We start from the raw sequence: 23,810 nt of genomic DNA on the forward strand, positions 1-23,810 counted from the left end.
ATCTATCAATAATAAAAACCATATTTTAATCAACCATGCTATAGGAAACACTGAATTACTTATCTATTTTCTTTTTAGAAAATATCACAAAATTGTTGTAATATGAAAGGATGATCAAAGAGTATGTGGCCAAAAATGTAGGGGGAAAAGTTTCATAGCAATGTTTTAGGCAGTGAATTAATACAAATATTAGGCTATGTTTTCTGAATTTTGTGGTATTTGTCAACTTTTTAAGTTGCTATTTTTGTGATTTCTTTCCTTGGTATAGATATTTACTTTTGAACCTAATTTTGTATTTGAAATAAATTTTCTTTTTCTTAAAGAGCACTTCCACAAAATGTGGATTTGCACCTGGTCAGAATAAAAGGTCTTGGCCGGGCACGGTGGCTCACGCCTATAATCCTAGCATTCAGGGAGACTGAGGCTGGAGGATTGCTTGAGCTCAGGAGTTCGAGACCAGCCTGACCAAGAGCGAGACCCCATCTCTACTAAAAAAAATAGAAATTATATGAACAAATAAAAAAATATATAGAAAAAATTAGCTGGGCGTGGTGGCGCATGCCTGTAGTCCCAGCTACTCGGGAGGCTGAGGCAGAAGGATCGCTTGAGCCTAGGAGTTTGAGGTTGCTGTGAGCTAGGCTGATGCCATGGCACTCTAGCCTGGGCAACAGAGCGAGATTCTGTCTCAAAAAATAAAAAGGTCTCTTCACCTGAACAGAGGCATGTAAGGGGGAAGGAAACCAGATATGCAAGTCAGATCTTAAGGAGAACCACTGAAAGGGCCAGGAAGTTCCTTTAAAGAGTAGCGAAAATATGCATAGGTATGCTAAAGGCATCTTATAGAGGCCTTAAAAGGAAAGAAATAGTTAAGACTCCACTAAAAAGGCATTTTCTGAAAAATAAACAATAACCAACAACTGGCTTACAGGTAGGGATGCTTAAAGAGAAGAATAGTTATAAAATCAGATCTGTTGGAACATATTCAGGAAAGGACTGAATATAAAGTCAAACATGACATATTATCAATTCACTTTTCTGTGCCGGTAACAAACAATATTCTGGAATTAAGTTTTTAATAACCCCACCCCAGACTTTCAAAGTTAATGTGTAGAAAAGGGATTCTTAACAGTTGATGGGAGCAGATCTATTTATCTATTTATGACACAGGGTCTTGCTATGGTGTTCAGTCTGGCTTGAACAATCCTCCCAAGTAGCTGGGACAACAAGTGTGGGCCACAACACCTGGCTCAGTATATATTTATTGCTGCATTTTGTGTGCCACCCACTTTTCTAAGCAGTGACCAAGACAACAAAAATCTATCCTTGTAGAGCTGAAGATCTAGCATAAAACCTTAACCTGATCTTTTCTGAGTTGTGAACTTTTCCTCTTCTCCCCTTTACTACCTTTTCCCCACCTCTCCCTCCCCCACTTCACCCATAGTGACTCCTCAAGGGAGGGAAACACAGGAAGACTGCTCTGCCAGAACCTGTATCCACACCCTGTAGTGATCATCAAATTTGGGGGAAATAAGGCCAGGTGTGGTGGTACACACCTGTAGTCACAGCTACTCGAGAGGATCTCTTGAGCCCGGGAACTTGAGGCTGGCCTAGGCAACATGGTGATCCCATCCCTGAAAAGTAAAAAGTAGGGAGGGGGGGTAGAAATAACCACTAGCTTCTCTTCATGATACCACTGGAGATTTTTAAGCTGAACATGTATTTCTTTATCTATTTTTACATAACGCTAAGAATTTCCAAACATTTAACAACTATATAAAAATTACCTCCAGAGAGAAGCCTTAAAACACTTTTTTTTTTTTTTTTGAGACACGGTCTCACTCTGTTGCCTGGGCTAGAGTGTAGTGGCGTCATCACAGCTCACTGTAACCTCAAACTCCTAGGCTCAAGCGATCTTCCTGCCTCAGCCTCCCAAGTAGAGTTGCTGGGACTAATATGCGTGGCACATGCTACCATGCCCAGCTAACTTTCCTATATTTTTTTTTATACAGACAAGTTCTCACTATGTGCCTCAGGCTGGTCTCAAACTCCTGGCCTCAGGCAGTCCTCCTGCCTTGGCCTCCCAAAGTACTGAGATTACAGGCGTGAGCCACCATACCCGGCCCTAAAGCACCAAGGAACAGGATAAGTACATCTTGCCTATCATGAATTTGAGTAATGTTTTTCCATAAAGGCATATTACTTATCCATATAAATGAAATATAAACAAAATAAATAAGACTTTTTAAAAGTTAACTGTAATTTTCAGAGAGCTTATATGACCTACCCTATTCACTCTTGTTTCAAGTCAACACCCCGGCTTGTAAGAGTAACCCATATTGTTTGCAGTCATTTTCAATTGCAAAACACATGTCTATTGAAGTTATTTTTATTGTAATTAATCTATGGCCCAGGCATCCAAGAAAAACCTTATAAAATAGAATTCAGAATTTATTGTGATTCTGAGATCCCTGAGGATAAAAGGATGTTTTCAGAAAATTAATTTTTTAAGTAACTTCAATGAAAGTTAAAAAAATTTATTAGTAACTTTAAGTTCCCCAAAGATCTAGTACAAAATGTTGATGGTTTTACTAAAATTCCTAGCAGCAAAAATTCCATGAGTATAAACTACAATCTACTGAAACTCTTTGTGGCATTTTCAAAATACCAATTAACTTGAAAATAAAACTCATTTCCTCTCTCCCCCCAAAAATCTGAAATATACAGAGAAGCCAACTATTCTTCTGATGTCTAGCTTACTACAGTATAATAATGATTGGGTTTACAGAGAGTTCAATTTGGAACATCTTAATTAATTTATATTAATATGCACATATTTTAATGGTTCAAAGAGGGGAAAAAACTGGTGAAAACTTTCTACACAAAATAAAATGTTAAGAAAAACCAAAAAACTTTCCTATGGCCAATACCAAGGTTTGTAGTTTTGAAGATGATCATCTATAAGATTTGCGATGTGGAAATATTTTCATTTTTTCTATATTTAGGAAATGCTATGGAATTGCTTAAAGCTTTTAAGCAAACACCCAAAAGAATGATTCCCAAAAAGCTTAGTGTTAAATTAGGTGGTCAAATATGAAACAAAGAAGGTATTAATAAAAGGAATTTTTACTGTAGTAGAGATTTAGGAAGAATAAACTGTTTTTTTTTGAGACAGAGTCTCACTCTCTTGCCTGGGCTAGAGTGGCATGGCATCAGCCTAGGTCACAGCAACCTCAAACTCCCGGGCTTAAGCCATCCTCCTGCCTCAGCCTCCCGAGTAGCTGGGACTACAGGCATGCACCACCATGCCCGGCTAATATTTTCTGTTTTTAGTTGTTTGGCTAATTTCTTTCTATTTTTAGTAGAGACAGGGTCTCACTCTTGCTCACACTGGTCTTGAACTCCTGAGTTCATGCAATTCTCCCGCCTTGGCCTTCCAGAGTGCTAGGATTACAGGCGTGAACCACCCTGCCTGGCCAAGAATAAACTTTTAAAAGTTGCGCTGCAGCATAAGATGAATCTGAGAAAGATACAGCTGTAAGTTAAGGAGTCAGAGTAGGAGCAGAAATAAAGATAAGGTAAAGAAAAACTGTTAGGACTTTAAAAGTTTACATCATTAATAATTCAGAAAAATTAAAAGGGCATTTTATAACTAGCCATTTAGACTGGGAAGAATGTAACTAGGAAGAAGAGAATCTAATCAAGATAGTTAAAAAACAGAACCTGTAGCACAAAACTATGCTATACCACACTACCACATTGGAGTATGGAGAGCAGTGCTGACTCTGTAAATTACATTCTTCTCTCTGAATCATCCATATAAAACTGTCTTCAATACTTTGATTTCCTTATAGGTCTCCCATGCAACCTTTGAACAGATTCTCAGAGACCAAAAAAAAGAAAAAAAAAAAAAAGGCATCCTGGTGGGGCAAGGTGGCTCAAACCTGTAATCCCAGCACTCTCCTCTGGGAAGCCAGGGCAGGAGGATCATGTGAGCCCAGGAGTTCGAGACCAGCCAGTCTGAGCAAGAGTGAGACCACGTCTCTACTAAAATTAGAAAATTAGCCAGGCATAGTGCCCACCTCTAGTCCCAACTACTCGGGAGGCTGAGGCAGGAGGATCACTGGAGCCCAGGAGTTTGAGGTTGCAGTGAGCTATGATGAAACAAAGATGGTACCCTAAGGGAGTAGAAATATAAAAATACAGGAATTGATACAATTCGTATCAATTCTATAAATAATCCCTAAAAAAAGGGGATGTTATCTATAAAACACATATGAAATAAGTTTAAAACAACTTTTAATGTTTTTTTAATTTTTTAAATTTTTTAAGTTATTATTTCAGCATATTATGGGGGTACATAAGTTTAGGTTACATATATTGCCCTTGCCCCCCAACTTTTAATGTTTTATTTAACTCAAAAGATTACCATTTCAATATAAAATCAATATAAAAGTTAGTAATTTTACATTCTTTCTTTTTCTTTTTGTACTAAGACTTTAAAATCCAGGCTGTAGTTTGCATTTAAAGTACATTTCAATTTGGTCACTAAAGTTTTTTTTTTTAATTGTAGTTTTTAAAAAGTAACAAAAATTACCATCTTAACCATTTTTAAGTGTGCAGTTTGGTAGGGTTAAGTAAATTCACATAGTTGTGCAAAAGATCTGACTCTTTCATTTTGCAAAATTGAAACTCTGTTCCCATTAAACTATTAAACATTAATTATTGCCCCCCCCCCAGCCCCTGGCAACCACCTTTCTATTAACACTTTCTGTTTCTATGATTTTAACTACTTTAGATACTTCATGAGTAGAATAATGCAGTATTTATTCTTTTGTAACTGGCTTTTTTTGCGTAGCATGATGTCTTCAAGGTTCATCCCTGTTGCAGCATATGACAGAACTTTCCCCCCCTTTTTTTTTGCCCCCAGACAGAGTCTTGCTCTTTTGCCCTGGTTAGAGTGCCATGGTGTCAGCCTAGCTCACAGCAACCTCAAACTCCTGGGCTTAAGCGATCCTACTGCCTCAGCCTCCCAAGTAGCTGGGACTACACAGGCATGCGCCACCATGCCCGGCTAATTTTATCTATATATTTTTTAGTTGGCCAGATTATTTCTCTCTATTTTTAGTAGAGACGGGGTCTCGCTCTTGCTCAGGCTTGTCTCGAACTCCTGACCTCGAGCAATCCACCCACCTCGGCCTCCCAGAGTGCTAGGATTACAGGCGTGAGCCACCATGCCCGGCCTGACATGAGCTTTCAATAAGCATGGTCAAACACAACCTATGAGCAAATGCCTCCTCAGCTGCTTTTTGAAAAGTTGTCATAGTATTTATATTTACTCCTAAATTAAACACGTCATTGCGATTAAAGCTGTGTAATTTTAATATAGTAATTATATGGCAATAAACTTAGCTTGTCTGAGTTTATTCACTTCAAGAGCTACTGAGCTGCTACAGTAGCTCTCAAAGTGAATATGCTCAGAAAAATGATTATATTAGATATACTAATAGTAAATAAATCCTATTAAAAAGCAACAATATTGAAACAACATATATAAAGTGTTTAAAGTTATGCACTCTACTAAATCTTATTCATACATACATACCAGAATTCAGTACACTGATCTAAATATTAACAGTTTAGCACAGATATTTTTAAACATCAAAAGTCAGTTATTTTTCAAGAGATCTTTCTACATGCATAGCTACCTTAATCTGCCTGTTAACAGAACCTAGTTCCATTGAAATAAACATCACAGAAATAAAATAAATTTTAAGGCTTATGGAATCTACGGTTAAAATGTTAAATGAGGAAACAAGGAAAATGGCACAGATGAGCTAACAAAATAATTTTACTTCTAATCCTTAGCAGAATTTGCTCTGTGACCTCGAGCAAGTTATATCACCCCTGTGCTCCACTGGCCTTCATAAGTGAAATAGGCTATTCACACAGGCTAATGCCAATGAATGAGAGCTATTTTGGAAATCAATCTGGAAAAAAATTAAGTTAGATCTCTGCCTCATACCATACACAAAAATGAGTACCAGTTCAATTAAAGGTCTAAATGTAACAAATAAAGCAGAAAAAATAAGAACATTTTATTATGGTAGGTAGGGAAGACTTCTCTAGGCAAGTAAAAACATAAAAGCCATAAAGGCTGATTGATTTCACTATATAAAAATTTAAAAGGTTTGTTAGTATGAAAGATACCTGATGTTAAGTGATAAGGACTGGAAGAAAATATTTAAAACATCGCAACAGATAAAGGTTAATATCTAAAATTTATAGCTCCTACAAAGCTATAAAACCAAACAATTCAATAGAAAATTGGGAATATATGTAAATAGGTGATACATAAAATAAAAATAAAAGTCCATTTGCCAGGTATGGTGGTGCATGCCTGTAGTCCCAGCTACTTTAGAGGCTAAGACCAGAGGATCTCTTGAGCCCAGGAGTTAGAGTCCAGCCTGGACAATATAGCAAGACCCATCACTAAAAAAAAAAAAAAAAAAAGAATAAAAATAAATAAACTAACAAAAGATAACATCTCGTTAGTAAGCAAAAAAGTACAAATTAAAACAATAGAATTTTAGAGTGGAAAAAATTTAAAGATAAATATTTTATTGTCATCTAAGGTATGGGGAAACAGGCACTGCGATACATTGTGGATGGAAATGAACACTGGTAAAGTTTTTTTGGAAGGCAATTTGATAGGAGCTGCCTCCATGTAAAATACACATGCCCATAAACTAAACAGCTCCATCTCTAGAATTCTAGTCTACAGAAATACATGTGTGTATAAATATATAAGAATAAGGATATTCGGCCAGGCGCAGTGGCTCACGCCTGTAATCCTAGCACTCTGGGAGGCCGAGGCGGGCGGATCATTGGAGCTTAGGAGTTCGAGACCAGCCTGAGCAAGAGCGAGGCCCCGTCTCTACTAAAAATAGAAAGAAATTATATGGACAGCTAAAAATATATATATATAAAAAAAAAATTAGCCGGGCATGGTGGTGCATGCCTGTAGTCCCAGCTACTCGGGAGGCTGAGGCAGGAGGATTGCTTTAGCCCAGGAGTTTGAGGTTGCCGTGAGCTAGGCTGATGCCACGGCACTCATTCTAGCCTGGGCAACAGAGTGAGACTCTGTCTCAAAAAAAAAAGAATAAGGATATTCAATAAAATATTATATATAATAATCAAAGAAGTGAAGGCCACCAAAATACCTATTAGAAAACAATGACTATAATACATCTATTCAACAGAATGCTTCACAGATGTTTAAAAGAATGAAATAGGTAGGGAAAGATGTGAAATTACAAAAGCAAATCTCAGAAGAATTATGTTGGGAAAAAAGTCTATGGTTGTTTTAAAATGTACAGAAAATGTTGAGGAAGATTAGGAGGGGAAGGAGTGTTTGACTGTTTCATGACAAGCATGTATTACTTTTATAATTAAAAAAAAAATTCAGTTCCTAGATCTCTTATCCTGATTCAATCATGCTTATAAAGTATAGTAATCATTTGTCAACTGTAGTTCTGAAAAAAAATTTTTTTGTAAATATTTTTATTGTCATTGCCTCAAACAAAAGAACACAGTGTCTTTGCTCCCCATTCTCACAGAAGAGGTGGGCAGATCTACCGAGGGGCACCGAGTGAGAGGACTGATTTCTGCTTTATCACTTTAGTTTAGGATAGCAGTCCAGGACCAGAAAAACCCAAAAACAGAACAGAATCCATCTGCGAAAAGGCTAGGCAGTATGAGACCTATGAAAGCACAGTAAGGGCAAATGGTAAGGATACTACATGTGACATTTTAAGTCTGCTGGGGCTGTTGGAAACTCTCTGAAAGAAGTACAGTTTGTACAACATAAAACTTGTGGGACAATCTGCCCCAGCAATGTTTCCTGAATACCTAAAGAAGCTGATTCAGGACAGGGGCCACTAGAGCAGGTTTTTAGAGATAAAGACTGGTTTGTTTGGGAAATGGATACCCTCTAGAGAACAGAACTTCCATCTGTGTTTTAAAAATAGGCTTAATGCCGTTTTCATTGTTTCCCCTAACTCCCTCTTATTCATGAGACTTTGATTTTGACAACTACAGTTTTGCTAACCACAGTATTTTTCAAGGAACACAGCTTCCAAGGATGGCAAAGGATTTGAGAGAGTAATATTATAAAACACTTTGAAGTCAGTAAGAATCTGGGTTCAAATCTAAATTCCATTTCAAGCTGCATTACCACGGGCAAGTTACCCACCCTGATCTCTGAGTGAAATGGAGATGATAAGCTGTAATGAGTGGAAACGACAGGTTAAAAAACATTTAAGCAAAGTACCTGAGGCATAGAAAATCCTTGACAAATGGGAGGTATGATTTTTATATTATAAGACCTTTGACCAGAGTATAAGGGTGAGGGAGTATGAGAGAGACATGGACCAAAGTACCTGAAGTCTTTCTCCTGTCATCCCATAGGGACTAGATGTCTGGCGTTATAATTTGCTAAAGACGAATTGATTCCATCAGCCCATGCAGAATATAAGTACATTCGACAGAACACAGCAAAGTTAGGATTTATACTGTAAGCTATTTTTAAAACTGCCTGGCTAGCAAATTAAACCAGCTGTGAAAATATCCTGGTTTCCATTCACAACAAATACAAGACAAGAGCCATTCTCCTTTAATCAGTCTGGCCTGGTGGCAGCACAGTCCATTCTGCATAATTGATTCCTAAGTGTTTCAGAGACACAATTTTCTTAAGACAGACCAAAATTAAAGTATTTTCTAGGAAAGAAAAGGGATAAGAGAGAAGAGTTTCTCTTTACAGACTTTTGGTAAATTCTATGAATCACTGGCTTATTCAACTTAGGAGACTAATGTCTGAATAAAAAATAGTAGTTATGTCGGTACTTTAAGCCAGTCTTAACTGTTTTTCCTTTAAAAGGGCATATGAAAAACCAGTCTGCTCTGCAACTTAATTTTTCAAATTCTGTGACAGAAATAAGAAAAAAAATCTACTCACTGCTACCAAAAAGCTACCCAGCAGATTCTCAACTTCAGGTTTAAAACCAATCACCCCTTAAGAAGTCAGGGGAGAGATCCTGAATTATTTAGAATGTTGGCTAAGTTATATTATTTATAATTTTTGTTCCTTTAGAGAAACAATTTATTTAAACAGAGATCAGAAGTGTAAATAACCAAATGGAATAGAATTTCAGGAAGTACAATTCAAATAAATTCAAACTTGGATTGCAGGGAATAGTCTATTAATTTAGTTCACTTCATAAAGATATTGTTAAGAAAAGGATGTACCATTTTATACTTTCTTTGGAAATCAACCAAACTGAATTAGTTCAATTTGGAACATACTGAGCCTTAAAGCCTTTTGCTAAAGCATAACATAAATTTTGATTAGTCAAGTGTGAAAAACTACAAAGCCAACTTTCTTGTCCCGCCAGTCTATAAATAGAGCAATGCATTAACAGCCACCAAAGCAACTGGTGAGTTCTACAATGTCTACAATGTATATAACCCAGCAAACAAGCTCTCAGCAAGTTTAACCAACGTGCTTCCAATGATCTGTAATATGATCCTTTTAAAATAAACTGTGACTCACTGTTTGCCTTCTTCACCAGGAGGTGGAGTCTTGCCATGCCCTTCCATTACAAAATCCTCCTGTTCCACCTGCAAAGGCAAGCACCACAGGTCAGCAGCAGTCAGTAACTATGATGCATTCAGTCCAGGTACCAGGACCTGCCCTGTGCGCAACCACAAGGGCATTTCACTACAGTGCCTAGAACAGAAGCTTGGGCCAATGGTTTTCAATCTCCAGGTGTGCTTAAGTCACTTCTTGACTGACCAGATTTGCAGAATGAAAAAGGAGGCATACTGATCTGCAACTCATGTAACAGTGACAAAGGATTAGCATCCAGAATATAAAAGAATAGCTATGAATCAATGAGAAAAGACAACCTACTTGAAAAATTTGCAAAATAATTGAGTAGCAATTTCACCAAAGAGAACACATAAATGGTTCCTAAACATATGAAAAGATGTTCAATCTCATGTCACTCAAGAAAATGCAAATTAAAACCACAAATTGATACCATTTCACAACTACCAAGTTGGCTAAAATTAAAGTCAGGGCCAGGCCTGGTAGCTCACTCCTGTAATCCCAGCATGTCAGGAGGCCAAAGGCAGGAGGATCTCTTGAGGCCAGGAGTTTGAGATCAGCCCTGGCAAAATAGTAAGATCCCATCTCTACAAAAAAATTTAAAAATTAAAAAATAAAACTAAGACATCAGGTAATCATTATTAAAAAGTAAAAACAAAACAAAACAAAAAAACCAATAGATATTGGCCAGGATGTGGAGAAAAGGGAACGCTTATATACTGTTGGGGGGAATGTAAATCAGTACAATCTCTATGGAAAACAGTATGGAGATTTCTCAAAGAACTAAAAATAGATACACCATATGATCTAGTGAAAATCATATCAGAAAGATACTTGCCCTCATATTTTATTGTAGCACTATTCACGATAGCAAAGATAGGGAATCAACCTAAATGTCCAGCAATGGATGACTGGATAAAGTAAATGCAGTGTGTATATATTCCATGGATTATTACTCAGCCACACAAAAAAATGAAATCATGTCTTCTGCAGCAACATCGATGGAACTGGAGGCCATCACTCTTAAGTGAAATAACTCAGAAACAGTCAAATACTGCATGTTCTCACTTATAAGTGGGAGCTAAATAATGTGTGCACATGGACAGAGAAAGTGGAATGACAGACACTGGAGACTCAGAAGGGCGGGAGGGTAGGAGAGCGGGAAGGGGAAGTGGGATGAGAAATTACCAAATGGGCACTATGTACACTAGTCGGCTGATGATTACACAAAAAGCCCAGACCACTATGCAATATATCTGTGTGACAAAACTGTACTTATACCCCCTATGTACGTAATTTAAAAAAATAATTTCATGAGCTTGTTGGCTATCAGCACATTCTTTACTTTCATAAGTAACACTGCAATATTACTTTGCTCAAATAAAAATGATGCCCAGTTGAGAAAAAAATTTAAAAAGTCAGGCAATACCAAGTGTTGGCAAGGGTACAGAGCAACAGCAATTCTCATGCATTTCTAGTGGGAGAGTAAATTGGTATAACTACTTTGCATTTACTGTACAAACTAGTAATTATACTTCTAGGTAAATGCCTTAGAGAAACATTTGCACATATACAAAAATGTTTATAGTAGTAGTATTTTTAACCGAAAAAAGTACAAAAACAGACATCCATCAATAGTAAAATATATAAATAGGCTATGGTGTTTTCAGACAATATAATACCATACTGCATGATAATGAATGAATTACAGCTACATACATATCTTAACCTGGGTAAGCTATAAAAACGTAATATCATGTGAAAGAAGTCACAAAACAATACATATACACTATGATTCCATTAACATAAAGTTCAAGTATATACATTTTTAACCATATATATGTGTGTTTATATAGATATGTATGTACATACATGCTTTTAAAAAAACTATAAAGAAAAGGCTGGGCACAGTGGCACATGCCTAAAGTCCCAGCTACAAGGGAGGCTGAGGCAGGGAGATCTCTTGAGCCTAGGAGTTTGAGTCCAGCCTGGGCAACATAGCAAGACCCTATCTCTTTAAAAAAACAAAACTATAAAGAAAAGAGAATGACTAATACAAAATTTAAGTAGTGACTGTCACAGGGAAGGAGGGGATTGAATCAGAGAGGGGTTGTGGGGCATGATTATGTTCTATTTCTTGGCCTGTGCAGTATGTATGTATCTTCTTCATAATTATTTCTTTAATTGTGGTTTATACAAATTTTCAAAGGAAAAAAGAGGTATTTTACTGTTCCTGATGGTTAATTGGTCAATAAAGGAAGGTAGGCAACAGAGACAGGGCTACCTCTACAAATAGAATTGTTTCTCAGTCCTAGGAACACTCCTTCAAAAGGTATAAGTTAAAAAATGAAACTGATGCATTCAAAGAAATAGATGGAGGCTGGGTATGGTGGCTCATGCTTGTAATTCCAGCACTTTGGGAGGCTGAGGTAACAGGATCACTTGAGCACAGGAGTTTGAGACCAACCTGGGCAACACAGTGAGACCCTGTCTCTACAAAATATAAGAAAAATTATCTAGCCACGGTGGCATGAGCCTGTAGTCCCAGTTACTCAGGAGGGGCAGGAGGCAGGTGAGGCAGGTGAGGCAGGAGGCTCATTTGAGCCCAGGAATTCAAGGCTACAGTGTGTCATGATTGTGCCACTGCACTCCAGCCTGGGCAACAAGCTAGACCCCATCTCTTAGAAAAAAGAAAAAAGAAAAAAAAACCCAATGAATAGATGGGACTATTCCCAACTTAGGAAAATACAGTCTATTTATTATAGGACCTAATAATCTAGATGACAGACAACAGTAACATACATACACACAATAAGGAAACCCAAATAAAACACTGGAGTTCATACCTTTTCCCACTCTCCACCAACTCAGAAGGCAATAAAAACCATCCAGAAAGATCACTGCTCCTTATTGCAACATCCTGTTTTTCTCAAGTTCCCTTCCAATACCTTGGCAACCTTATTTCTCTCTTCTACAAGTGTCTTGTACACTTGGACTTAACCATTCCTCCCCCTTGACTCATTTTCAGGAGTTTCAATATTTATATTTGCAAAATTTACAGCATATCCTCACCTTTCTCAACTGTCATTCATTAATATGTGGTGCTGTGCTGATAAAATGGTGAAGACAGTCCCTGCCCTCAAAAAACTTACAGACTAGTGAGAAAGACAAACAAAAACTAGTCAATTACAACACAGTACAAGAATGCAATGACACAACAAAGGAAAGGCACTTCCCCGAGCCTAAAGGAATTGGATTCTCTCTAGACTTATCCTAGACAGCCAGTCCATCTTCTTCCTCCTTCAGCTGGAAAATGGTGGACAGAGGCTCATGGCCTCACCACCAATCTATACTGCCCCACACCGATGTTCATGGATTCTGAAATCCCATTCTGACCACAACTGCCTCTTGACTGCCTCCTCTGTTTGAACCTGTAAGGGTTCCTTGCTGTAACTTCTAGTTCCAGAGTTTTCTCTTTCCCTAGAGTCCATTCACAGCCTCACCTGATAGCTGGATCAGTGATTTTTCTCCTTACTCTCCTCGATTGTTCACTACCCCATTTGCTCTTAGGACATGCCTGCCTAGCCAACCCCTTACCTTTTTCTCTTCTGCTCCTGGTCTGCAGAGAAAGTTGTAACACAGGTCCTTTCCAAATGCATGCCAATTAACTACCACTCAGGCTCACATTTCAGAACTTCTCCCTTCCATACCCTGTCTTTATGGTGAACTTCTATTCAACCTTCAAAGACTGGTTCCAAAGTTACTTTCTCTAGGAAGCATCTTCTGACCCCTTGTAGCATCTCTTCTCTGACCCTCCCAGGCACTCCTCCACATCTATCCTGCAATGCCTCCCAGCAGCTGGGACCCTTTGTACACCTCTCCCCTCGTGGTGGTGAGCCTGGGAGGGAAATCATGTGATCTTTGTCTGCCTATCCCAGAACAGAACACAGCTCTCCTACTTTGTCATTCATTCATTCAACACATTTTCCTAATGCCATCTACGTGCTAAGCACTGGCCTGAAGGACTGAATGAATGACCTACCCAACCACATTCCTTACTCATTGATTCAGTACCTTTTCCAGTCTCCTCAAAGACACCGAACTTATCTGTTAGGCATCCACCCTAGTGTATCCCTCAGAAGATGGCAAGGCCTAAGATTATCTTGAGAGCCTATCTTACACAAGGCCCTTCTCTTATTCTTTTTATTTCATTTATTTTTTAGAGACAGAGGCTTGCTCTCTCACCCAAGCTGGAGTGCAGTGGCACAATCATAGCTCATTCTAACCTCAAACTCTTGGGCTCAAGCAATCCTCCTGCCTCAGCCTCCCGAGTAGCTGGGACTACAGGTGCATGCTTGGGTAATTTTTTATTTTTTGTAGAGACAGGGCAGGGTCTTATTCTGTTGCCCAGACTGGTCTCGAATGCGTGGCCTCAAGCGATCCTCCTGCCTTGGCCTTCCAAGTTGCTGAGAGTACAGGTGTGAGCCACCATGCCCAGCCCCCTCTTTTATTCTTCTCATGACTATTATCATAAACCTTTATCTCCAATAATTTTTCCTCCTTTCTATTGCTTTGCAAGGCTGACCTCATCACTTGTATTCTAAATTCCTAAACTACACTACACTGCTTCCTCTGGGACCTTATTATCTAAGGACCCCTTCTTTCTCCTGCACTTATTCTTTCTTCCTTTCCAATAAATACATCCCCTCAATCTGCACATATGTTATAATCTCTCCTATTCTGAAAAATTATTTTTGGCCTATGATATTTCCCATATATACTGTTTTTACCCTTCCCTTTACTACCCAAATTCTTAAGAGAATAAACTATAGCCCACTACTTACAGTTTCCTATTAATCTGATAAAAATATTTAAATTTGTGAAGTAATACATACATGTGATTTTAAAGTCAAATAATACCACAGGCTTATAAACAAAAGCAGTGCTCTCCACTGTGCCCCTCCCCCCATAAACATAACCTCCATCCCTCCTCCCATGTATCATTTTTGTTCAAATCAATATTCAGCACTAACAGTAATATTATGAAGTAAATCATATATACAGCTGAACCATATGGAATGGTGTAATTAAATTTCCTTCCTTGTATAATGTTTCGTTTCCCTGGAACTAACAATTACTATTTCCCTTTCTTATTCTTTATTTTCTCTTTCCCCATTTTTTTTTTTGTGGCTTAGTATTTGTTATGTATTTTTCATTAATTCATCCTCAAACTCTCCAACAGAGCTCTAAATCTCCTCTTAATCAATTCAAACACTTCAGGTAATCTATCAGTTTCATTCCAGCCTTGGAACATTCCTCAGGGGGTTTTCCTGTTCCAGTCCGGATTGTTTGCTTTCCAGGCTGCTAAATCGCTGACATCTTGCCAGGGATTCATTTCTGCAATTGCCTCTTCTCTCCTATATCGGAGCATCTGTTTCTCAGATCCTTTGTCTCTTCTATGGTTTACTCTCTGGTTTAGGTGGAGCACATATTCCAGTGATTTCCTGATAAAAGGTATATGGAAGGTAAGTTTTCTGAGAACTTGAATGACTGAAATGTCCTTGTTTTATCCACGCATTAACTGACATATAGAAATTTTTTTTACTTATATACTTAATTAAATATAGAAGTTGAAGTCAGTAAACATTTTTCCCTTCAAAATTTTGAAGGTGATGCTCCACGGTCTTCTTTGCTCCAGAGTTGCTATATAGAAGTTTGATATCATTCTAAGTCCCAATGTTTTTGATGTAACCTTTAGGATCTTTTATTTCTTTAGTTTCTAAAAATGCAAACCACTAAGCGTGGTTCCTTTTTCATTTATTGAACTGCTACGTGCAATCTAGAAACTCAAGTTTCTTCGGGTTTGGAATGCTTGTTCTACTTATTTAACAATTTCCTCCCCTCCAATTTATGTTCTTTCCTTTTAGAATTTGTTATTCGGCATTGCATCACTGGGATTGATCTACTAATTTTCTTCTTTGTCTCTCCATTTTTATTTACTCGACTTTTTATTTTATTTTCTGAGAGATTCTCTCAACTTTACTTTCTAACATTTCTAATGCATTTTAAAATTTCTGCTATTTTAATTTAAATTTTTTTAATTAATTACGTTTTAAAGAGATAAGGGTGTCGATATGTTGCCCAGGCTGGATTCAAACTCCTGGCCTCAAGTGATCCTCCCACCCTAGCCTCCTGAGTAGCTAGGACTACAGTTGGGTGTCACTGCCCAGCAAATTTTGTTATATTTTGAATTATATAATACCATTCAGCTTTAAATGGGACCCTGTCTCAAAAAATAATAATAGTAATAATATACCACGATTTGATGGACATTTGGGTTGTGTTTGGATTTCTGGCTACTGCAAATAAAGCTGCTATGAACATTCATTTATGCATTCTTTTTTTATTGGGTAAATACATAGGAGTGTGTATTACTTTGCCAGGGCTGCTACAACAACATACTAAAAGCCTAGTAGCTTAAAAAATAGAAAGTTATTGTCTCACAGTTCTGGAAGCTAGAAGCTCAAAATCAGGCTGTCAGTAGGGTTGGTTCCTTCTGAGGGTTGTGAGGGAGGGATCTGTTCCAGCTCTCTCTCCTCGGCTTGCAGATGGCCATCTTTAGTATGGCACAGTATTCTCCCCATTTGTATGTCTTGATGTCCAAATTTCCCCATTTAATCCACACACCGGTCCCAATGGATTAGGGCCCAGCCTAATAACTTCATTTTAACTGTATTACCTCTATAGAGACTCCATCTCCAAAAAGGTGATATTCTATGGTACTAGGGTTTAGTACTTCAATCCTGAGGTTTCCAACCCCCAGGCCACAGACAGGTATCAGTCTGTGGCCTGGTAGGAACTGGGCCGCAAAGCAGAAGGTGAGCAGCAGGCAAGAGTCTACATCTGTAGTTACAGCGGCTCCCCATCACTCACATCACCACGTAAGCTCCTGTCAGATCAGCTATGGTATTAGATTCTCATAGGAGCACAAACCCTATGGTGAACAGTCCACGTGAGAGATCTAGGTTGTGTGCTCCTTATGAGAATCTAACGCATGATGATCGGAGGTGGAGCTGAGGCGGTGATGCTAGCACTGGGGAGCAGCTGCAAATACAGTTTATCATTAGCAGAGAGGTTTGACTACACATTAACTGTAATGTGCTTGAATCAACCCTTAACCATTTCTGGCCCTCCCCCCTGGTCTGTGGAAAAACTGTCTTCCATGAAACCAGTTCCTAGTGCCAAAAAGGTTGAGGACCACTGCTTCAATCTATGATTTTTTTTTAGGGAGAGGGGGGCACAATTCAACCCATAACAGAGTAGACTAGTTGGATCATATGGGAGTTCCAACTTTTAAAGAAATTGTCTGAGTGTTTTCCAAAATGGTTGTAGCATTTACCTTCCCCCCAGCAGTGTATGAAGAGTCCCAGTTGTTCCATATCTCACCAACACTTGGTAGGGTAAGTCTTTTTAATTTTAGCCATTCTAATTGTGGTTTAAATTGCATTGATACTCAATATCTTTTCATGCACTTCTTTGCCATCCATTCTCTGGTAAAGCATCTATTCAAATCTTTTGACCACTTTTTAACAGCCTTACTGAGATATAACCTCCACACCATGAAGTTCACCTGTTTAAAGCACACAATTCTGTGTCTTTTAGCAGATTTACAGAGTTGTACATCCATCACTGTAATTCAATTTTAGAACACTGTCATCATCCCTAAAAGAAACTTTTTATCTAAGAGCAGTCACTCCCCATTCTGCTCTCCTTTCATACTCCTTCTTAGCCCCAGATAACTGATAATCTACCTTCTGTCTCTATATGTTTGCCTATTTTGAACTTTTCATATATAAATGAAGTCAGCAATATGTGGTGGTTTGTGTCTGTCTTTGCTATGGTCTGAATGTGTCTCCCAAAATTCATGATTTTTTTTTTTTTTTTTTTTTTGAGACAGAGTCTCATTCTGTTGCCCAGGCTAGAGTGCCGTGGCGTCAGCCTCGCTCACAGCAACCTCAAACTCCTGGGCTCAAGCGATCCTACTGCCTCAGCCTCCCAAGTAGCCAGGACTACAGGCATGCGCCACCATGCCCAGCTAATTTTTTCTATATATATTTTTAGTTGTCTATATAATTTCTATTTTTTTAGTAGAGACAGGGGTCTCACTCTTGCTCAGGCTGGTCTCGAACTCCTGAACTTAAAACGTTTCACCCGCCTCGGCCTCCCAGAGTGCTAGGATTACAGGCGTGAGCCACCACGCCTGGCCCCAAAATTCATGTTTTGAAACTCTACTCCCCAGTGCAACAATGTTGGCAGGTGGGGCCTTTTGAGAGGTGTTTAGGGTCCTAAGGGTTCTGCCCTCATGAACAGATTAAGGCCATTATAAAAGGACTTTTTTTTTTTTTTTTTTTTTTTTTTTGAGACAGAGTCTCGCTTTGTTGCCCAGGCTAGAATGAATGCCGTGGCATCAGCCTAGCTCACAGCAACCTCAGACTCCTCGGCTTAAGCGATCCTACTGCCTCAGCCTCCCGAGTAGCTGGGACTACAGGCATGCGTCACCATGCCCGGCTAATTTTCTCTATATAGATTTTTAGTTGGCCAGATAATTTCTTTCCATTTTTAGTAGAGACGGGGTCTCGCTCTTGCTCAGGCTGGTCTCGAACTCCTGACCTCGAGCAATCCACCCGCCTCGGCCTCCCAGAGTGCTAGGATTACAGGCGTGAGCCACCGCGCCCGGCTATAAAAGGACTTGAGGGAGGGAGTTCCTCCCTTCCGCCTTCTCCTGTGTGAGGAAAAACAGTGTTCTTCCCCCCTTGGAAGTACAGATCAGAACCTCACCAGACACAAAACTGCTGCCACCTTGATCTTGAACTCCAACCCTCCAGAACTGTGATAAATAAATTTCTGTTCTTTAGAAACACTAAGAAACAGAGAAAGTTTTTCACTTAGCCTAACGTTTTTGAGATTCATCCAGGATATGGATATATCAGTATTCTATTCCTTTTTTATGGCTGAATAATATCCCATTACATGGATATACCACCGTTTTTAACAGACATTCCATCAATCCATGGATATTTGTGTTTTTCCACTTTTTTGGCTATTATGAATAATGCTGCTACAAATATTTGTGTACAAGTTTTTATGTGGATGCATGTCTTCATTTCTCTTGGGTGAATAACTAAAAGTGGAATTGCTGGGTTATATGGTAATTCTGTTCAACTTTTTGAAGAACTGCCAAACTGTTTTCTAAAGCAGCTGCACCATTTCACATTCAAATCAGCACTGTATGAGATTTCCAATTTCTCCACATCCTCACCAATACTTGTTATTGTCTTAGCCCTTCCAGTAGGTGAAAATGCTATTTCACTGTGGTTTTGATTTATATTTCCCTAATGACTAGTGATGCTGCACATCTTTTCATGTGCTTACTGGCCATTTGTCTATCTTTACAGAAATGTCTTTTCCAATTCTTTGCTTAATTTTCACTTGGGTTATTTGTTTGTCTTTTTTTTTTTTTTTTTTTTAAAGATAAGGCCTTGCTGTGTTGCCCAGGCTATAGTGCAGTGTCATGATCACAGATCACTGCAGCCTCAAACTCTTGGCATCAGGTGATCCTCCTACCTTAGCCTTCTGAGTAGCTGGGACTAAAGGTGCACATTACGACACCTAGGTATTTTTTCTTATTTTTATAGAGACAGAGGTCTCACTATGTTGCCCAGGCTGGTCTTAAACTCTTGGCCTCAACTGATCCTCCTGCCTCAGCCCCCCAGGTTGCTGGGATTACAAGCATGAGCCACCATGCTCAGCATTTTTTCACCTTGGAGTATTTATTATTGAGCTTTGAGAGTTTTTAATATATTCTGGATATAAGTCCTTAATGAGATATATGATTTTTAAATATTTTCTTACAGTTGGTGGCTTGTCTTTTTGTTCTCCTAAGAGTGTCCTTCAAAGAAAATTCTTAATTTTGATAAAGTCAAATTTATCAATTTTTAAATGTTTTTATGGATTGTGCTTTTGCTGTGACATCTAAGAAATCTTTGCCTAACCCTAGGTCATAAAGATTTTCTCCTATGTTTTCTTCTAGAAATATTATAGTTTTAGGTTTTACATTTAGACATAAGATTCATTTTAAGTTAATTTTTGTACATGGTATGAGGTATAGATCCGTGTTCATTTTTTTGTACATAGCTATCTAATTGTTCCAGCACCATCTGTTGAAAAATAATTACCTTTTATCCATTGAATTGCCTGCACAAAACTGCCTTTGTCAAAAATCATATACATGTAAGTCTGTACTTACATGTAATCATATACACGTCTCTAGTCTCTGTTCCACTTGTCTGTTTGGTTTTTTGCCAATACCACAGTGTCTTCATAACAATAGTTTTATATTAAGTTTTAAAATCAAGCTGGGCATAGTGGTGCATGCCTATAGCCCCAGCTGCTCGAGAGGCTGAGGTGAGAGGATTGCTTGAGGCCAGGAGTTCAAGTCCAGCCTGGCCAATATAGCAAGATACCACCTCTAAAATAAATTAATTATTTTTTAAAAAATCAGGCAGTATTAGCACTTCAACTTTGTTTTTCTTAAAAGTTGTTTGGCTATTGTAATGGGTTGAATTGTATGCCCCCTACAAAAGATACGCTGGAATCCTAATCCATAATACCTTAGAATGTGACCTTATTTGAAGACAAGGTCTTCACAGAGGTAATTAAGTTAAAATGAGGTCATTTAGGTTGAGTCTTAATCTCATATGACTGGTGTCCTTATATAAAGCAGAAAATTTGGACGCAAAAACCAAATCACAGCCCAGGTGCGGTAGCTCACACCTGTAATCCTAGCACTCTGGGAGGCCGAGGCAGAAGGATCGCTTGAGCTCAGAAATTTGAGACCAGCCTGAGCAAGAGTGAGACCCCATCTCTACTAAAATAGAAAAATTAGCCGGGCGTGGTGATGTGCACCTGTAGTCCCAGCTGCTCGGGAGGCTGAGGCAGGAGGATCGCTTGAGCCAAGGAGATTGAGGTTGCTGTGAGCGAGGCTAATGCCATGGCACTGTAGCCTGGGCAACAGAGTGAGACTCTGTCTCAAAAAAAAAAAAAAATCACATAAGGAGAATGCCATGTGAAGATGGGAGCTATACTGCCACAAGTCAAGAAACTAGAAGTCAGAAACCAGGCAAGAGAACTGAAACAGATCATACACTAGCACCTTCACAGAGTGCCCTGCCCTGCCGATACCTTGATCTTGGACTTCTGCCTCCAGAACTGTGACAATAAATTTCTGCTAAGCCCCTCTATTTGTGGTGCTTTGTGATGGCAACACTAGCAAACTAACATAGCTATTCTATGTTCTTTGCATTTCCATATGAATTTTAGAAATCAGCTTTTCCCTTTCAACAAAAAAACGTATGCTAAGATTTTGATAGGGATTGAACTGAGTCTATAGATCGATTTGGAGAGAATCTAAATATTGAATCTTCTGACCTATGAATGAGCTATATATCTCCTTTTATTAGGCCATCTTTAATTTCTCTCAGCAGCTTTCAGTGTATAACTCTGGTACATTTTTATCAAATTTATCCTCAAGTATTTAATATTTTTATGCTATTGTAAATGGTATTTTTTAAAATTTCAATTTGATTATTCATTGCTAGTATATAAAAATACAAATGATTTTTGTATATTGCTCTTGTATCCAACTTGCTAAACTCACTTATTAGTTCTAGTAGTTTTGAAGTTTCCATTAAATTGTCTACATAGACAACCATATGGGCTGTTAATAAAGTTGGTTTTAACTCTTTCTTTCCATTTAAGTCTTTCTTTCCATCCAATTTGGATGCCTTTTTATTTTTCTAGCTTATTGCCCTGGCTAAAACCTCAAGTACAATGTTAAATAGAAGTGGTGAAATTGGACATCCTTTGTTGCTGTTGTTCTTCTTCATCTGAACGTTAAAGCAGTCAGTCTTTCAACATTATGTTTAAGGTTAACCGTAGGCATTTTCATAAAAGCCGTTTACCAGGCTGAGTAGCTCCTTTCTATACCTAATTCACTGAGAGCTTTTAACAGCAATTTGTCAAATGCTTTTTCTGCATCTGTTAAGATGATCATATAATTTTTCTTTCTCACTTTGTTAATGTGATGAATTACACTTATTGATTTTCTAATGTTAAACCAATACTGTACTCCAGGGATAAACCCTACTTGGTTATGTATTATCCTTTTTATATATTGGTGGATTCACTATGCTAAAATTTTGTTTAAAATTTTTGCATCTGTGTTCATGAGAGATATTGGTCTATAGTTTTATTTCCTTGCCATGTCTTTGTCTAGTTTTGGTATCAGAGTAATGCTGGCTTCATAGCCTGAGTTAGGAAGTATTCCTTTCTCTTCAAGTGAAAGTATATTAAATTCACATATAGTAACTGTACAACAGTACCCTCCCATTTTCCCCTTCCTGATCTTATGCTATTATCATATATTACCCTGATATAAATGCTATATTTGTCTTATTTTTGTTTCAACCTTAATTTATCAATTATCTTTTTTTTTTTTTTTTTTTGAGACAGGGTCTATATTGCCCAGGCTGGACTCAAATTCCAGGGCTCACACAACCTTCCCCACCTCAGCCTCCTCTGTAGCTGGGGCTACGGGTGTGCACCATTGCACTTGGACATCAATTACCTGTCAAAGAGATTTAAATAATAGAAAATATCTTATATATTTACCCATGTAGTTTCCATTTCCTGGGCTCTTCATTCCATTGTGTAGATTCATATTTCCATCTGGTATCACTTTCCTTCTCCTTTTAACATTTCTTGTAGTGAGTAAGGTATTCTGGTGATTAATTATTTCAGCTTTTGTATTTCTGGAACAGACTTTATTTCTCCTTCATTTTTGAAAGAAATTTTCACTGGTTACAGAATTCAAGCTTAAGAGCTTTTCTTTCAGTACTTTAAAGATGTTGCTCCACTGTCATCTCCTCTGCATTGTTTCCAATGAGAAATCTGCTGCTATCCTTATCTTTGTTCCCGTCAATAGAGTGTTCTTTTCATGTGGTTGCTTTCAAGATTTTCTTTATCATTGGTTTTGAGCAATTTGATTATAATATGCTTTCATGTGGTTTTCTTCATATTTCTTAAACTTTAGATACATTGAGCTTCTTGGATCTATGGGTCTATAGTTTTTATCAAATTAGAAAAATTTGGGGCCAGCATTTCTTTAGATATTTTTCAGCTTCCCTCTCTCTTATTCAGAGACTCCAAGTATAACACATGTGTATTAGGCTGCTTGAAGCTGCCCCGCAGCACAGTGATGTGCTTTTCTTTTTTTCCCACTCTTTTTTCTGTTTCACTTTGGATGCTTTCTGTTGTTATATCTTTAAATTCATTAATCTTTTATTTTGCATGTTCTAATCTGCCACTAATTGTACCCTGTATTATATATATTTCATTGCACACAATGTAGTTTTCAACTCTAGAAATTTGATTTCAGTCTGTTTTTGTATCTTCCATATTTCTACTTAACTTTTTTCATTTTTGGAGACAGGGTCTTGCTTTGTTACCTGGGCTAAAGTGCAGTGGCATCATCATAGCTCACTGCAACTTCAAACTACTGGCTCAAGCGATCCTCCTGCCTCAGCCTCTCAAAGTGCTAGGATTACAGGCGTGAGCCACTGCTCCCAGCCTCTACTTGACTTTTTGACCATTCATCGAGTTCAGTTTTTAAACTTGGTAGTATTCCAATGCATAAACATTCCATTTGTTTATTCATTCACCTATTGATGGAGAGTTGGGCTACTTCCGATTTGGCACTGCTAAAAAATAAAGCTACCATGAACATTCTCATATAATGTCTTTTGGTGAACATATGAGTCATTTCTATTAGGTATACATCTAAGAGCAGAATGTCTAGGTTATAGGACAGACACGTTTAATTTTATTCAGAAATCTGTGAATCAGTTTTCCAAGAGGTTGTACCATTTTACACTCCTTCCAACAATGTATGAGAGCTCCACTTGTTCCACATTCTTGCCAACACCTGGTATTGCCAGTCTGTTAAAGGGGTTGAGGTTCATGCATTCCATATGATTATCCAGTTGCTCCAGTATTTCTCCCTTACTAGATTAGTCTTTTTATAATTTTT

The 23,810-nt window shown here is 38.1% G+C and overlaps 1 long non-coding RNA gene across 1 annotated transcript in view; it reads right to left on the bottom strand.

The window, feature by feature from the left end:
• Positions 1–9,563: 9,563 nt before the first annotated feature.
• LOC123640330 overlaps positions 9,564–23,810 on the bottom strand; it is a 92,811-nt gene continuing 78,564 nt past the window's right edge. Inside the window, exon 4 of the long non-coding RNA XR_006735948.1 lies at positions 9,564–9,675. This is a non-coding gene — a long non-coding RNA (uncharacterized LOC123640330). The remainder of the gene's footprint in view (positions 9,676–23,810) is intronic.

This window comes from Lemur catta, chromosome 6, assembly GCF_020740605.2.
Source record: "Lemur catta isolate mLemCat1 chromosome 6, mLemCat1.pri, whole genome shotgun sequence".
In the NCBI taxonomy this organism is placed as follows: domain Eukaryota; kingdom Metazoa; phylum Chordata; class Mammalia; order Primates; family Lemuridae; genus Lemur; species Lemur catta.